Raw genomic sequence first — 14,785 nt, forward strand, 5'->3', positions numbered from 1 at the left:
GACCGCACAAATTCTGAACATCGAAGGATAAGTCCCAGCCAGGAGCTGCCCCTACCTCATACTTGTGCTGCCCTGACAGTCCCAGGGGAGCCCTACAAACTGACATCAGGAACCTGGACTGGTGAGTTTTCTTTCCCAGGGAAAAGAGCCGATGTTTGCGCTCCGAGTCCTGTGGCCCTGAGTCGGCAGCTGACTGCAAAAAATCCGAACATCGAAGGATAAGTCCCAGAAAGGAGCCGCCCCCACCTCATACTTGTGCTACCCTGGGAGTCCATAAAGAGCTCTACAAACTGACATCAGGAACCTGGACTGGTGAGTTTTCTTTCCCAGGGAAAAGAGCCGATGTTTGCGCCCCGAGTCCTGTGGCCCTGAGCCGGCAGCTGACCGCACAAATTCCGAACATCGAAGGATAAGTCCCAGACAGGAGCTGCCCCCACCTCATACTTGTGCTGCCCTGACAGTCCCAGGGGAGCCCTACAAACTGACATCAGGAACCTGGACTGGTGAGTTTTCTTTCCCAGGGAAAAGAGCCGATGTTTGCGCTCTGAGTCCTGTGGCCCTGAGCGGGCAGCTGACTGCAAAAAATCTGAACATTGAAGGATAAGTCCCAGCCAGGAGCTGCCCCCACCTCATACTTGTGCTGCCCTGACAGTCCCAGGGGAGCCCTACAAACTGACATCAGGAACCTGGACTGGTGAGTTTTCTTTCCCAGGGAAAAGAGCCGATGTTTGCGCTCCGACTCCTGTGGCCCTGAGTCGGCAGCTGACTGCAAAAAATCCGAACATCGAAGGATAAGTCCCAGAAAGGAGCCGCCCCCACCTCATACTTGTGCCACCCTGGGAGTCCATAAAGAGCTCTACAAACTGACATCAGGAACCTGGACTGGTGAGTTTTCTTTCCCAGGGAAAAGAGCCGATGTTTGCGCCCCGAGTCCTGTGGCCCTGAGCCGGCAGCTGACCGCACAAATTCCGAACATCGAAGGATAAGTCCCAGACAGGAGCTGCCCCCACCTCATACTTGTGCTGCCCTGACAGTCCCAGGGGAGCCCTACAAACTGACATCAGGAACCTGGACTGGTGAGTTTTCTTTCCCAGGGAAAAGAGCCGATGTTTGCGCTCTGAGTCCTGTGGCCCTGAGCCGGCAGCTGACCGCACAAATTCCGAACATCGAAGGATAAGTCCCAGACAGGAGCTGCCCCCACCTCATACTTGTGCTGCCCTGACAGTCCCAGGGGAGCCCTACAAACTGACATCAGGAACCTGGACTGGTGAGTTTTCTTTCCCAGGGAAAAGAGCCGATGTTTGCGCTCCGAGTCCTGTGGCCCTGAGCCGGCAGCTGACTGCAAAAAATCCGAACATCGAAGGATAAGTCCCAGACAGGAGCTGCCCCCACCTCATACTTGTGCTGCCCTGAGAGTTCAAAAAGAGCCCTACAAACTGACATCAGGAATCTGGACTGGTGAGTTTTCTTTCCCAGGGAAAAGAGCCGATGTTTGCGCTCCGAGTCCTGTGGCCCTGAGCCGGCAGCTGACCGCACAAATTCCGAACATCGAAGGATAAGTCCCAGACAGGAGCTGCCCCCACCTCATACTTGTGATGCCCTGAGAGTCCCAGGGGAGCCCTCCAAACTGACATCAGGAACCTGGACTGGTGAGTTTTCTTTCCCAGGGAAAAGAGCCGATGTTTGCGCTCCGAGTCCTGTGGTCAGGAACGGGCAGCTGAGTGCAAAAAATCCGAACATCGAAGGATAAATCCCAGAAAGGAGCTGCCCCCACCTCATACTTGTGCTGCCCTGACAGTCCCAGGGGAGCCCTACAAACTGACATCAGGAACCTGGACTGGTGAGTTTTCTTTCCCAGGGAAAAGAGCCGATGTTTGCGCTCCGAGTCCTGTGGCCCTGAGCCGGCAGCTGACTGCAAAAAATCGGAACATCGAAGGATAAGTCCCAGCCAGGAGCTGCCCCCACCTCATACTTTTGCTGCCCTGAGAGTTTAAAAAGAGCCCTACAAACTGACATCAGGAACCTGGACTGGTGAGTTTTCTTTCCCAGGGAAAAGAGCCGATGTTTGCGCTCCGAGTCCTGTGGCCCTGAGCGGGCAGCTGAGTGCAAAAAATCCGAACATCGAAGGATAAGTCCCAGACAGGAGCTGCCCCCACCTCATACTTGTGCTGCCCTGACAGTCCCAGGGGAGCCCTACAAACTGACATCAGGAACCTGGACTGGTGAGTTTTCTTTCCCAGGGAAAAGAGCCGATGTTTGCGCTCCGACTCCTGTGGCTCTGAGCCAGCAGCTGACTGCAAAAAATCCGAACATCGAAGGATAAATCCCAGAAAGCAGCTGCCCCACCTCATACTTGTGCTGCCCTGACAGTCTCAGGGGAGCCCTACAAACTGACATCAGGAACCTGGACTGGTGAGTTTTCTTTCCCAGGGAAAAGAGCCGATGTTTGCGCTCCGAGTCCTGTGGCCCTGAGCCGGCAGCTGACCGCAAAAAATCCGAACATCGAAGGATAAGTCCCAGACAGGAGCTGCCCCCTCCTCATACTTGTGCTGCCCTGACAGTTCAAAAAGAGCTCTACAAACTGACATCAGGAACCTGGACTGGTGAGTTTTCTTTCCCAGGGAAAAGAGCCGATGTTTGCGCTCCGAGTCCTGTGGTCAGGAACGGGCAGCTGAGTGCAAAAAATCCGAACATCGAAGGATAAGTCCCAGACAGGAGCTGCCCCCACCTCATACTTGTGCTGCCCTGAGAGTCCCAGGGGAGCCCTACAAACTGACATCAGGAACCTGGACTGGTGAGTTTTCTTTCCCAGGGAAAAGAGCCGATGTTTGCGCTCCGACTCCTGTGGCCCTGAGCCGGCAGCTGACTGCAAAAAATCGGAACATCGAAGGATAAGTCCCAGACAGGAGCTGCCCCCACCTCATACTTGTGCTGCCCTGAGCGTCCGAAAAGAGCTCTACAAACTGACATCAGGAACCTGGACTGGTGAGTTTTCTTTCCCAGGGAAAAGAGCCGATGTTTGCGCTCCGAGTCCTGTGGCCCTGAGCCGGCATCTGACCGCACAAATTCCGAACATCGAAGGATAAGTCCCAGACAGGAGCTGCCCCCACCTCATACTTGTGCTGTTTTGAGGGTCCAAAAAGAGCCCTACAAACTGACATCAGGAACCTGGACTGGTGAGTTTTCTTTCCCAGGGAAAAGAGCCGATGTTTGTGCTCCGAGTCCTGTGGCCCTGAGCGGGCAGCTGACTGCAAAATATCCGAACATCGAAGGATAAGTCCCAGACAGGATCTGCCCCCACCTCATACTTGTGCTTCTTTTAGAGTCCCAGGGGAGCCCTACAAACTGACATCAGGAACCTGGACTGGTGAGTTTTCTTTCCCAGGGAAAAGAGCCGATGTTTGCGTCCGAGTCCTGTGGCCCTGAGCCGGCAGCTGACTGCAAAAAATCCGAACATCGAAGGATAAGTCCCAGACAGGCGCTGCCCCCTCCTCATACTTGTGCTGCCCTGACAGTCCCAGGGGAGCCCTCCAAACTGACATCAGGAACCTGGACTGGTGACTTTTCTTTCCCAGGGAAAAGATCCAATGTTTGCGCCCCGAGTCCTGTGGCCCTGAGCCGGCACCTGACCGCACAATTTCCGAACATCGAAGGATAACTCCCAGAAAGCAGCTGCCCCCACCTCATACTTGTGCTGCCCTGACAGTCTCAGGGGAGCCCTCCAAACTGACATCAGGAACCTGGACTGGTGAGTTTTCTTTCCCAGGGAAAAGAGCCGATGTTTGCGCTCCGAGTCCTGTGGCCCTGAGCCGGCAGCTGACTGCAAAATATCCGAACATCGAAGGATAAGTCCCAGACAGGAGCTGCCCCCACCTCATACTTGTGCTGCCCTAAAAGTCCAAAACGAGCTCTACAAACTGACATCAGGAACCTGGACTGGTGAGTTTTCTTTCCCAGGGAAAAGAGCCGATGTTTGCGCTCCGAGTCCTGTAACCGTGAGCCGGCAGCTGACTGCACAAATTCCGAACATCGAAGGATAAGTCCCAGCCAGGAGCTGCCCCTACCTCATACTTGTGCTGCCCTGAGAGTCCCAGGGGAGCCCTACAAACTGACATCAGGAACCTGGACTGGTGAGTTTTCTTTCCCAGGGAAAAGAGCCGATGTTTGCACCCCGAGTCCTGTGGCCCTGAGCCGGCAGCTGACCGCACAAATTCAGAACATCGAAGGATAAGTCCCAGACAGGAGCTGCCCCCACCTCATACTTGTGCTGCCCTGAGAGTCCCAGGGGAGCCCTCCAAACTGACATCAGGAACCTGGACTGGTGAGTTTTCTTTCCCAGGGAAAAGAGCCGATGTTTGCGCTCCGACTCCTGTGGCCCTGAGCCGGCAGCTGACCGCACAAATTCCGAACATCGAAGGATAAGTCCCAGAAAGCAGCTGCACCCATCTCATACTTGTGCTGTCCTGAGAGTCCAAAAAGAGCCCTACAAACTGACATCAGGAACCCGGACTGGTGAGTTTTCTTTCCAGGGAAAAGAACCGATGTTTGCGCTCCGAGTCCTGTGGCCGTGAGCCGGCAGCTGACCGCACAAATTCCGAACATCGAAGGATAAGTTCCAGAAAGGAGCTGCCCCTACCTCATACTTGTGCTGCCATGACAGTCCCAGGGGAGCCCTACAAACTGACATCAGGAACCTGGACTGGTGAGTTTTCTTTCCCAGGGAAAAGAGCCGATGTTTGCGCTCCGACTCCTGTGGCCCTGAGCCGGCAGCGGACTGCAAAAAATCAGAACATCGAAGGATAAGTCCCAGACAGGAGCTGCCCCCACCTCATACTTGTGCTGCCCTGACAGTCCCAGGGGAGCCCTACAAACTGACATCAGGAACCTGGACTGGTGAGTTTTCTTTCCCAGGGAAAAGAGCCGATGTTTGCGCTCCGACTCCTGTGGCCCTGAGCGGGCAGCTGACTGCAAAATATCCGAACATCGAAGGATAAGTCCCAAACAGGCTCTGCCCCCTCCTCATACTTGTGCTGCCCTGACAGTCCCAGGGGAGCCCTACAAACTGACATCAGGAACCTGGACTGGTGACTTTTCTTTCCCAGGGAAAAGATCCAATGTTTACGCCCCGAGTCCTGTGGCCCTGAGCCGGCAGCTGACCGCACAAATTCCGAACATCGAAGGATAAGTCCCAGAAAGCAGCTGCCCCCACCTCATACTTGTGCTACCCTGAGAGTTCAAAAAGAGCTCTACAAACTGACATCAGGAACCTGGACTGGTGAGTTTTCTTTCCCAGGGAAAAGAGCCGATGTTTGCGCTCCGAGTCCTGTGGCCCTGAGCCGGCAGCTGACCACACAAATTTCGAACATCGAAGGATAAGTCCCAGACAGGAGCTGCCCCCACCTCATACTTGTGCTGCCCTGAGAGTCCCAGGGGAGCCCTAAAAACTGACATCAGGAACCTGGACTGGTGAGTTTTCTTTCCCAGGGAAAAGAGCCGATGTTTGCGCTCCGAGTCCTGTGGTCAGGAACGGGCAGCTGAGTGCAAAAAATCCGAACATCGAAGGATAAGTCCCAGAAAGGAGCTGCCCCCACCTCATACTTGTGCTGCCCTGACAGTCCCAGGGGAGCCCTACAAACTGACATCAGGAACCTGGACTGGTGAGTTTTCTTTCCCAGGGTAAAGAGCCGATGTTTGCGCTCCGAGTCCTGTGGCCCTGAGCGGGCAGCTGCCTGCAAAAAATCCGAACATCGAAGGATAAGTCCCAGACAGGAGCTGCCCCCATCTCATACTTGTGCTGCCCTATGATTCCAAAAAGAGCCCTACAAACTGACATCAGGAACCTGGACTGGTGAGTTTTCTTTCCCAGGGAAAAGAGCCGATGTTTGCGCCCCGAGTCCTGTGGCCCTGAGCGGGCAGCTGACCGCACAAATTCCGAACATCGAACGATAAGTCCCAGACAGGAGCTGCCCCCACCTCATACTTGTGCTGTCCTTAGAGTCCCAGGGGAGCCCTCCAAACTGACATCAGGAACCTGGACTGGTGAGTTTTCTTTCCCAGGGAAAAGAGCCGATGTTTGCGCTCCGACTCCTGTGGCCCTGAGCCGGCAGCTGACCGCACAAATTCGGAACATCGAAGGATAAGTCCCAGACAGGAGCTGCCCCCACCTCATACTGGTGCTGTCCTGAGAGTCCAAAAAGAGCCCTAAAAACTGACATCAGGAACCTGGACTGGTGAGTTTTCTTTCCCAGGGAAAAGAGCCGATGTTTGCACTCCGAGTCCTGTGGCCCTGAGCCGGCATCTGACCGCACAAATTCCGAACATCGAAGGATAAGTCCCAGACAGGAGCTGCCCCCACCTCATACTTGTGCTGTTTTGAGGGTCCAAAAAGAGCCCTACAAACTGACATCAGGAACCTGGACTGGTGAGTTTTCTTTCCCAGGGAAAAGAGCCGATGTTTGTGCTCCGAGTCCTGTGGCCCTGAGCGGGCAGCTGACTGCAAAATATCCGAACATCGAAGGATAAGTCCCAGACAGGATCTGCCCCCACCTCATACTTGTGCTTCTTTTAGAGTCCCAGGGGAGCCCTACAAACTGACATCAGGAACCTGGACTGGTGAGTTTTCTTTCCCAGGGAAAAGAGCCGATGTTTGCGTCCGAGTCCTGTGGCCCTGAGGGGGCAGCTGACTGCAAAAAATCCGAACATCGAAGGATAAGTCCCAGACAGGCGCTGCCCCCTCCTCATACTTGTGCTGCCCTGACAGTCCCAGGGGAGCCCTCCAAACTGACATCAGGAACCTGGACTGGTGACTTTTCTTTCCCAGGGAAAAGATCCAATGTTTTCGCCCCGAGTCCTGTGGCCCTGAGCCGGCACCTGACCGCACAAATTCCGAACATCGAAGGATAACTCCCAGAAAGCAGCTGCCCCCACCTCATACTTGTGCTGCCCTGACAGTCTCAGGGGAGCCCTCCAAACTGACATCAGGAACCTGGACTGGTGAGTTTTCTTTCCCAGGGAAAAGAGCCGATGTTTGCGCTCCGAGTCCTGTGGCCCTGAGCCGGCAGCTGACTGCAAAATATCCGAACATCGAAGGATAAGTCCCAGACAGGAGCTGCCCCCACCTCATACTTGTGCTGCCCTAAAAGTCCAGAACGAGCTCTACAAACTGACATCAGGAACCTGGACTGGTGAGTTTTCTTTCCCAGGGAAAAGAGCCGATGTTTGCGCTCCGAGTCCTGTAACCGTGAGCCGGCAGCTGACTGCACAAATTCCGAACATCGAAGGATAAGTCCCAGCCAGGAGCTGCCCCTACCTCATACTTGTGCTGCCCTGAGAGTCCCAGGGGAGCCCTACAAACTGACATCAGGAACCTGGACTGGTGAGTTTTCTTTCCCAGGGAAAAGAGCCGATGTTTGCACCCCGAGTCCTGTGGCCCTGAGCCGGCAGCTGACCGCACAAATTCAGAACATCGAAGGATAAGTCCCAGACAGGAGCTGCCCCCACCTCATACTTGTGCTGCCCTGAGAGTCCCAGGGGAGCCCTCCAAACTGACATCAGGAACCTGGACTGGTGAGTTTTCTTTCCCAGGGAAAAGAGCCGATGTTTGCGATCCGAGTCCTTTGGTCAGGAACGGGCAGCTGAGTGCAAAAAATCCGAACATCGAAGGATAAGTCCCAGACAGGAGCTGCCCCCACCTCATACTTGTGCTGCCCTGACAGTCCCAGGGGAGCAATACAAACTGACATCAGGAACCTGGACTGGTGAGTTTTCTTTCCCAGGGAAAAGAGCCGATGTTTGCGCTCCGACTCCTGTGGCCCTGAGCCGGCAGCTGACCGCACAAATTCCGAACATCGAAGGATAAGTCCCAGAAAGCAGCTGCACCCATCTCATACTTGTGCTGTCCTGAGAGTCCAAAAAGAGCCCTACAAACTGACATCAGGAACCCGGACTGGTGAGTTTTCTTTCCAGGGAAAAGAACCGATGTTTGCGCTCCGAGTCCTGTGGCCGTGAGCCGGCAGCTGACCGCACAAATTCCGAACATCGAAGGATAAGTCCCAGAAAGGAGCTGCCCCTACCTCATACTTGTGCTGCCATGACAGTCCCAGGGGAGCCCTACAAACTGACATCAGGAACCTGGACTGGTGAGTTTTCTTTCCCAGGGAAAAGAGCCGATGTTTGCGCTCCGACTCCTGTGGCCCTGAGCCGGCAGCGGACTGCAAAAAATCAGAACATCGAAGGATAAGTCCCAGACAGGAGCTGCCCCCACCTCATACTTGTGCTGCCCTGACAGTCCCAGGGGAGCCCTACAAACTGACATCAGGAACCTGGACTGGTGAGTTTTCTTTCCCAGGGAAAAGAGCCGATGTTTGCGCTCCGACTCCTGTGGCCCTGAGCGGGCAGCTGACTGCAAAATATCCGAACATCGAAGGATAAGTCCCAAACAGGCTCTGCCCCCTCCTCATACTTGTGCTGCCCTGACAGTCCCAGGGGAGCCCTACAAACTGACATCAGGAACCTGGACTGGTGACTTTTCTTTCCCAGGGAAAAGATCCAATGTTTGCGCCCCGAGTCCTGTGGCCCTGAGCCGGCAGCTGACCGCACAAATTCCGAATATCGAAGGATAAGTCCCAGAAAGCAGCTGCCCCCACCTCATACTTGTGCTACCCTGAGAGTTCAAAAAGAGCTCTACAAACTGACATCAGGAACCTGGACTGGTGAGTTTTCTTTCCCAGGGAAAAGAGCCGATGTTTGCGCTCCGAGTCCTGTGGCCCTGAGCCGGCAGCTGACCACACAAATTTCGAACATCGAAGGATAAGTCCCAGACAGGAGCTGCCCCCACCTCATACTTGTGCTGCCCTGAGAGTCCCAGGGGAGCCCTAAAAACTGACATCAGGAACCTGGACTGGTGAGTTTTCTTTCCCAGGGAAAAGAGCCGATGTTTGCGCTCCGAGTCCTGTGGTCAGGAACGGGCAGCTGAGTGCAAAAAATCCGAACATCGAAGGATAAGTCCCAGAAAGGAGCTGCCCCCACCTCATACTTGTGCTGCCCTGACAGTCCCAGGGGAGCCCTACAAACTGACATCAGGAACCTGGACTGGTGAGTTTTCTTTCCCAGGGTAAAGAGCCGATGTTTGCGCTCCGAGTCCTGTGGCCCTGAGCGGGCAGCTGCCTGCAAAAAATCCGAACATCGAAGGATAAGTCCCAGACAGGAGCTGCCCCCATCTCATACTTGTGCTGCCCTATGATTCCAAAAAGAGCCCTACAAACTGACATCAGGAACCTGGACTGGTGAGTTTTCTTTCCCAGGGAAAAGAGCCGATGTTTGCGCCCCGAGTCCTGTGGCCCTGAGCGGGCAGCTGACCGCACAAATTCCGAACATCGAACGATAAGTCCCAGACAGGAGCTGCCCCCACCTCATACTTGTGCTGTCCTTAGAGTCCCAGGGGAGCCCTCCAAACTGACATCAGGAACCTGGACTGGTGAGTTTTCTTTCCCAGGGAAAAGAGCCGATGTTTGCGCTCCGACTCCTGTGGCCCTGAGCCGGCAGCTGACCGCACAAATTCGGAACATCGAAGGATAAGTCCCAGACAGGAGCTGCCCCCACCTCATACTGGTGCTGTCCTGAGAGTCCAAAAAGAGCCCTAAAAACTGACATCAGGAACCTGGACTGGTGAGTTTTCTTTCCCAGGGAAAAGAGCCGATGTTTGCACTCCGAGTCCTTTGGCCGTGAGCCGGCAGCTGAGTGCAAAAAATCCGAACATCGAAGGATAAGTCCCAGAAAGGAGCTGCCCCTACCTCATACTTGTGCTGCCCTGACAGTCCCAGGGGAGCCCTACAAACTGACATCAGGAACCTGGACTGGTGAGTTTTCTTTCCCAGGGAAAAGAGCTGATGTTTTCGCTCCGAGTCCTGTGGCCCTGAGCCGGCAGCTGACTGCAAAAAATCGGAACATCGAAGGATAAGTCCCAGACAGGAGCTGCCCCGATCTCATACTTGTGCTGCCCTGACAGTCCCAGGGGAGCCCTACAAACTGACATCAGGAACCTGGACTGGTGAGTTTTCTTTCCCAGGGAAAAGAGCCGATGTTTGCGCTCCGACTCCTGTGGCCCTGAGCCGGCAGCTGACTGCAAAAAATCCGAACATCGAAGGATAAATCCCAGCCAGGAGCTGCCCCCACCTCTTACTTGTGCTACCCTGAGAGTTCAAAAAGAGCTCTACAAACTGACATCAGGAACCTGGACTGGTGAGTTTTCTTTCCCAGGGAAAAAAGCCGATGTTTGCGCTCCGAGTCCTATGGCCCTGAGCCGGCAGCTGACTGCAAAAAATGGGAACATCGAAGGATAAGTCCCAGACAGGAGCTGCCCCCACCTCATACTTGTGCTGCCCTAAAAGTCCAAAATGAGCTCTACAAACTGACATCAGGAACCTGGACTGGTGAGTTTTCTTTCCCAGGGAAAAGAGCCGATGTTTGCGCTCCGAGTCCTGTGGTCAGGAACGGGCAGCTGAGTGCAAAAAATCCGAACATCGAAGGATAAGTCCCAGAAAGGAGCTGCCCCCACATCATACTTGTGCTGCCCTGACAGTCCCAGGGGAGCCCTACAAACTGACATCAGGAACCTGGACTGGTGAGTTTTCTTTCCCAGGGAAAAGAGCCGATGTTTGCGCTCCGAGTCCTGTGGCCCTGAGCGGGCAGCTGCCTGCAAAAAATCCGAACATCGAAGGATAAGTCCCAGACAGGAGCTGCCCCCATCTCATACTTGTGCTGCCCAGTGATTCCAAAAAGAGCCCTACAAACTGACATCAGGAACCTGGACTGGTGAGTTTTCTTTCCCAGGGAAAAGAGCCGATGTTTGCGCTCCGAGTCCTGTGGCCCTGAGCCGGCAGCTGACTGCAAAAAATCGGAACATCGAAGGATAAGTCCCAGACAGGAGCTGCCCCCACCTCATACTTGTGCTGCCCTGAGAGTTCAAAAAGAGCCCTACAAACTGACATCAGGAACCTGGACTGGTGAGTTTTCTTTCCCAGGGAAAAGAGCCGATGTTTGCGCCCCGAGTCCTGTGGCCCTGAGCCGGCAGCTGACCGCACAAATTCCGAACATCGGAGGATAAGTCCCAGACAGGAGCTGCCCCCACCTCATACTTGTGCTGCCCTGAGAGTCCCAGGGGAGCCCTCCAAACTGACATCAGGAACCTGGACTGGTGAGTTTTCTTTCCCAGGGAAAAGAGCCGATGTTTGCGCTCCGAGTCCTGTGGCCCTGAGCGGGCCGCTGACTGCAAAAAATCGGAACATCGAAGGATAAGTCCCAGACAGGAGCTGCCCCCACCTCATACTTGTGCTGCCCTGACAGTCCCAGGGGAGCTATACAAACTGACATCAGGAACCTGGACTGGTGAGTTTTCTTTCCCAGGGAAAAGAGCCAATGTTTGCGCTGCGACTCCTGTGGCCCTGAGCCGGCAGCTGACCGCACAAATTTGGAACATCGAAGGATAAGTCCCAGACAGGAGCTGCCCCCACCTCATACTTGTGCTGTCCTGAGAGTCCAAAAAGAGCCCTACAAACTGACATCAGGAACCCGGACTGGTGAGTTTTCTTTCCCAGGGAAAAGAGCCGATGTTTGCGCTCCGAGTCCTGTGGCCGTGAGCCGGCAGCTGAGTGCAAAAAATCCGAACATCGAAGGATAATTCCCAGAAAGGAGCTGCCCCTACCTCATACTTGTGCTGCCCTGACAGTGCCAGGGGAGCCCTACAAACTGACATCAGGAACCTGGACTGGTGAGTTTTCTTTCCCAGGGAAAAGAGCCGATGTTTGAGCTCCGACTCCTGTGGCCCTGAGCGGGCAGCTGCCTGCAAAAAATCCGAACATCGAAGGATAAGTCCCAGACAGGAGCTGCCCCCATCTCATACGTGTGCTGCCCTGTGATTCCAAAAAGAGCCCTACAAACTGACATCAGGAAGCTGGACTGGTGAGTTTTCTTTCCCAGGGAAAAGAGCCGATGTTTGCGCTCCGAGTCCTGTGGCCCTGAGCGGGCAGCTGACTGCAAAAAATCCAAACATCGAAGGATAAGTCCCAGACAGGAGCTGCCCCCACCTCATACTTGTGCTGCCCTGAGAGTTCAAAAAGAGCCCTCCAAACTGACATCAGGAACCTGGACTGGTGACTTTTCTTTCCCAGGGAAAAGAGCCGATGTTTGCGCTCCGAGTCCTGTGGCCCTGAGCGGGTAGCTGACTGCAAAAAATCGGAACATCGAAGGATAAGTCCCAGACAGGAGCTGCCCCCACCTCATACTTGTGCTGCCCTGACAGTCCCAGGGGAGCAATACAAACTGACATCAGGAACCTGGACTGGTGAGTTTTCTTTCCCAGGGAAAAGAGCCGATGTTTGCGCTCCGACTCCTGTGGCCCTGAGCCGGCAGCTGACCGCACAAATTCGGAACATCGAAGGATAAGTCCCAGACAGAAGCTGCCCCCACCTCATACTTGTGCTGTCCTGAGAGTCCAAAAAGAGCCCTACAAACTGACATCAGGAACCCGGACTGGTGAGTTTTCTTTCCCAGGGAAAAGAGCCGATGTTTGCGCTCCGAGTCCTGTGGCCGTGAGCCGGCAGCTGAGTGCAAAAAATCCGAACATCGAAGGATAAGTCCCAGAAAGGAGCTGCCCCTACATCATACTTGTGCTGCCCTGACAGTCCCAGGGGAGCCCTACAAACTGACATCAGGAACCTGGACTGGTGAGTTTTCTTTCCCAGGGAAAAGAGCCGATGTTTGCGCTCCGAGTCCTGTGGCCCTGAGCCGGCAGCTGACTGCAAAAAATCGGAACATCGAAGGATAAGTCCCAGACAGGAGCTGCCCCCACCTCATACTTGTGCTGCCCTGACAGTCCCAGGGGAGCCCTACAAACTGACATCAGGAACCTGGACTGGTGAGTTTTCTTTCCCAGGGAAAAGAGCCGATGTTTGCGCTCCGACTCCTGTGGCCCTGAGCCGGCAGCTGACTGCAAAAAATCCGAACATCGAAGGATAAGTCCCAGCCAGGAGCTGCCCCCACCTCTTACTTGTGCTACCCTTAGAGTTCAAAAAGAGCTCTACAAACTGACATCAGGAACCTGGACTGGTGAGTTTTCTTTCCCAGGGAAAAAAGCCGATGTTTGCGCTCCGAGTCCTGTGGCCCTGAGCCGGCAGCTGACTGCAAAAAATGGGAACATCGAAGGATAAGTCCCAGACAGGAGCTGCCCCCACCTCATACTTGTGCTGCCCTGAGAGTCCAAAAAGAGCTCTAAAAACTGACATCAGGAACCTGGACCGGTGAGTTTTCTTTCCCAGGGAAAAGAGCCGATGTTTTCGCTCCGAGTCCTGTGGTCAGGAACGGGCAGCTGAGTGCAAAAAATCCGAACATCGAAGGATAAGTCCCAGAAAGGAGCTGCCCCCACCTCATACTTGTGCTGCCCTGACAGTCCCAGGGGAGCCCTACAAACTGACATCAGGAACCTGGACTGGTGAGTTTTCTTTCCCAGGGAAAAGAGCCGATGTTTGCGCTCCGAGTCCTGTGGCCCTGAGCGGGCAGCTGCCTGCAAAAAATCCGAACATCGAAGGATAAGTCCCAGACAGGAGCTGCCCCCATCTCATACTTGTGCTGCCCAGTGATTCCAAAAAGAGCCCTACAAACTGACATCAGGAACCTGGACTGGTGAGTTTTCTTTCCCAGGGAAAAGAGCCGATGTTTGCGCTCCGAGTCCTGTGGCCCTGAGCCGGCAGCTGACCGCACAAATTTGGAACATCGAAGGATAAGTCCCAGACAGGAGCTGCCCCCACCTCATACTTGTGCTGTCCTGAGAGTCCAAAAAGAGCCCTACAAACTGACATCAGGAACCTGGACTGGTGACTTTTCTTTCCCAGGGAAAAGATCCAATGTTTGCGCCCCGAGTCCTGTGGCCCTGAGCAGGCAGCTGACCGCACAAATTCCGAACATCGAAGGATAAGTCCCAGAAAGCAGCTGCCCCCACCTCATACTTGTGCTACCCTGAGAGTTCAAAAAGAGCTCTACAAACTGACATCAGGAACCTGGACTGGTGAGTTTTCTTTCCCAGGGAAAAAAGCCGATGTTTGCGCTCTGAGTCCTGTGGCCCTGAGCCGGCAGCTGACTGCACAAATTCCGAACATCGAAGGATAAGTCCCAGACAGGAGCTGCCCCCACCTCATACTTGTGCTGCCCTGAGAGTCCCAGGGGAGCCCTCCAAACTGACATCAGGAACCTGGACTGGTTAGTTTTCTTTCCCAGGGAAAAGAGCCGATGTTTGCGCTCCGACTCCTGTGGCCCTGAGCCGGCAGCTGACTGCAAAAAATCGGAACATCGAAGGATAAGTCCCAGACAGGAGCTGCCCCCACCTCATACTTGTGCTGCCCTGAGCGTCCAAAAAGAGCTCTACAAACTGACATCAGGAACCTGGACTGGTGAGTTTTCTTTCCCAGGGAAAAGAGCCGATGTTTGCGCTCCGAGTCCTGTAGCCCTGAGCCGGCAGCTGACTGCAAAAAATCCGGACATCGAAGGATATGTCCCAGCCAGGAGCTGCCCCCACCTCATACTTGTGCTGCCCTGACAGTCCCAGGGGAGCCCTACAAACTGACATCAGGAACCTGGACTGGTGAGTTTTCTTTCCCAGGGAAAAGAGCCGATGTTTGCGCTCCGAGTCCTGTGGCCCTGAGCCGGCAGCTGACTGCAAAAAATCCGAACATCGAAGGATAAGTCCCAGACAGGAGCTGCCCCCACCTCATACTTGTGCTACCCTGAGAGTCCC

Source organism: Taeniopygia guttata, chromosome 6 (assembly GCF_048771995.1).
Source record: "Taeniopygia guttata chromosome 6, bTaeGut7.mat, whole genome shotgun sequence".
In the NCBI taxonomy this organism is placed as follows: Eukaryota; Metazoa; Chordata; class Aves; order Passeriformes; family Estrildidae; genus Taeniopygia; species Taeniopygia guttata.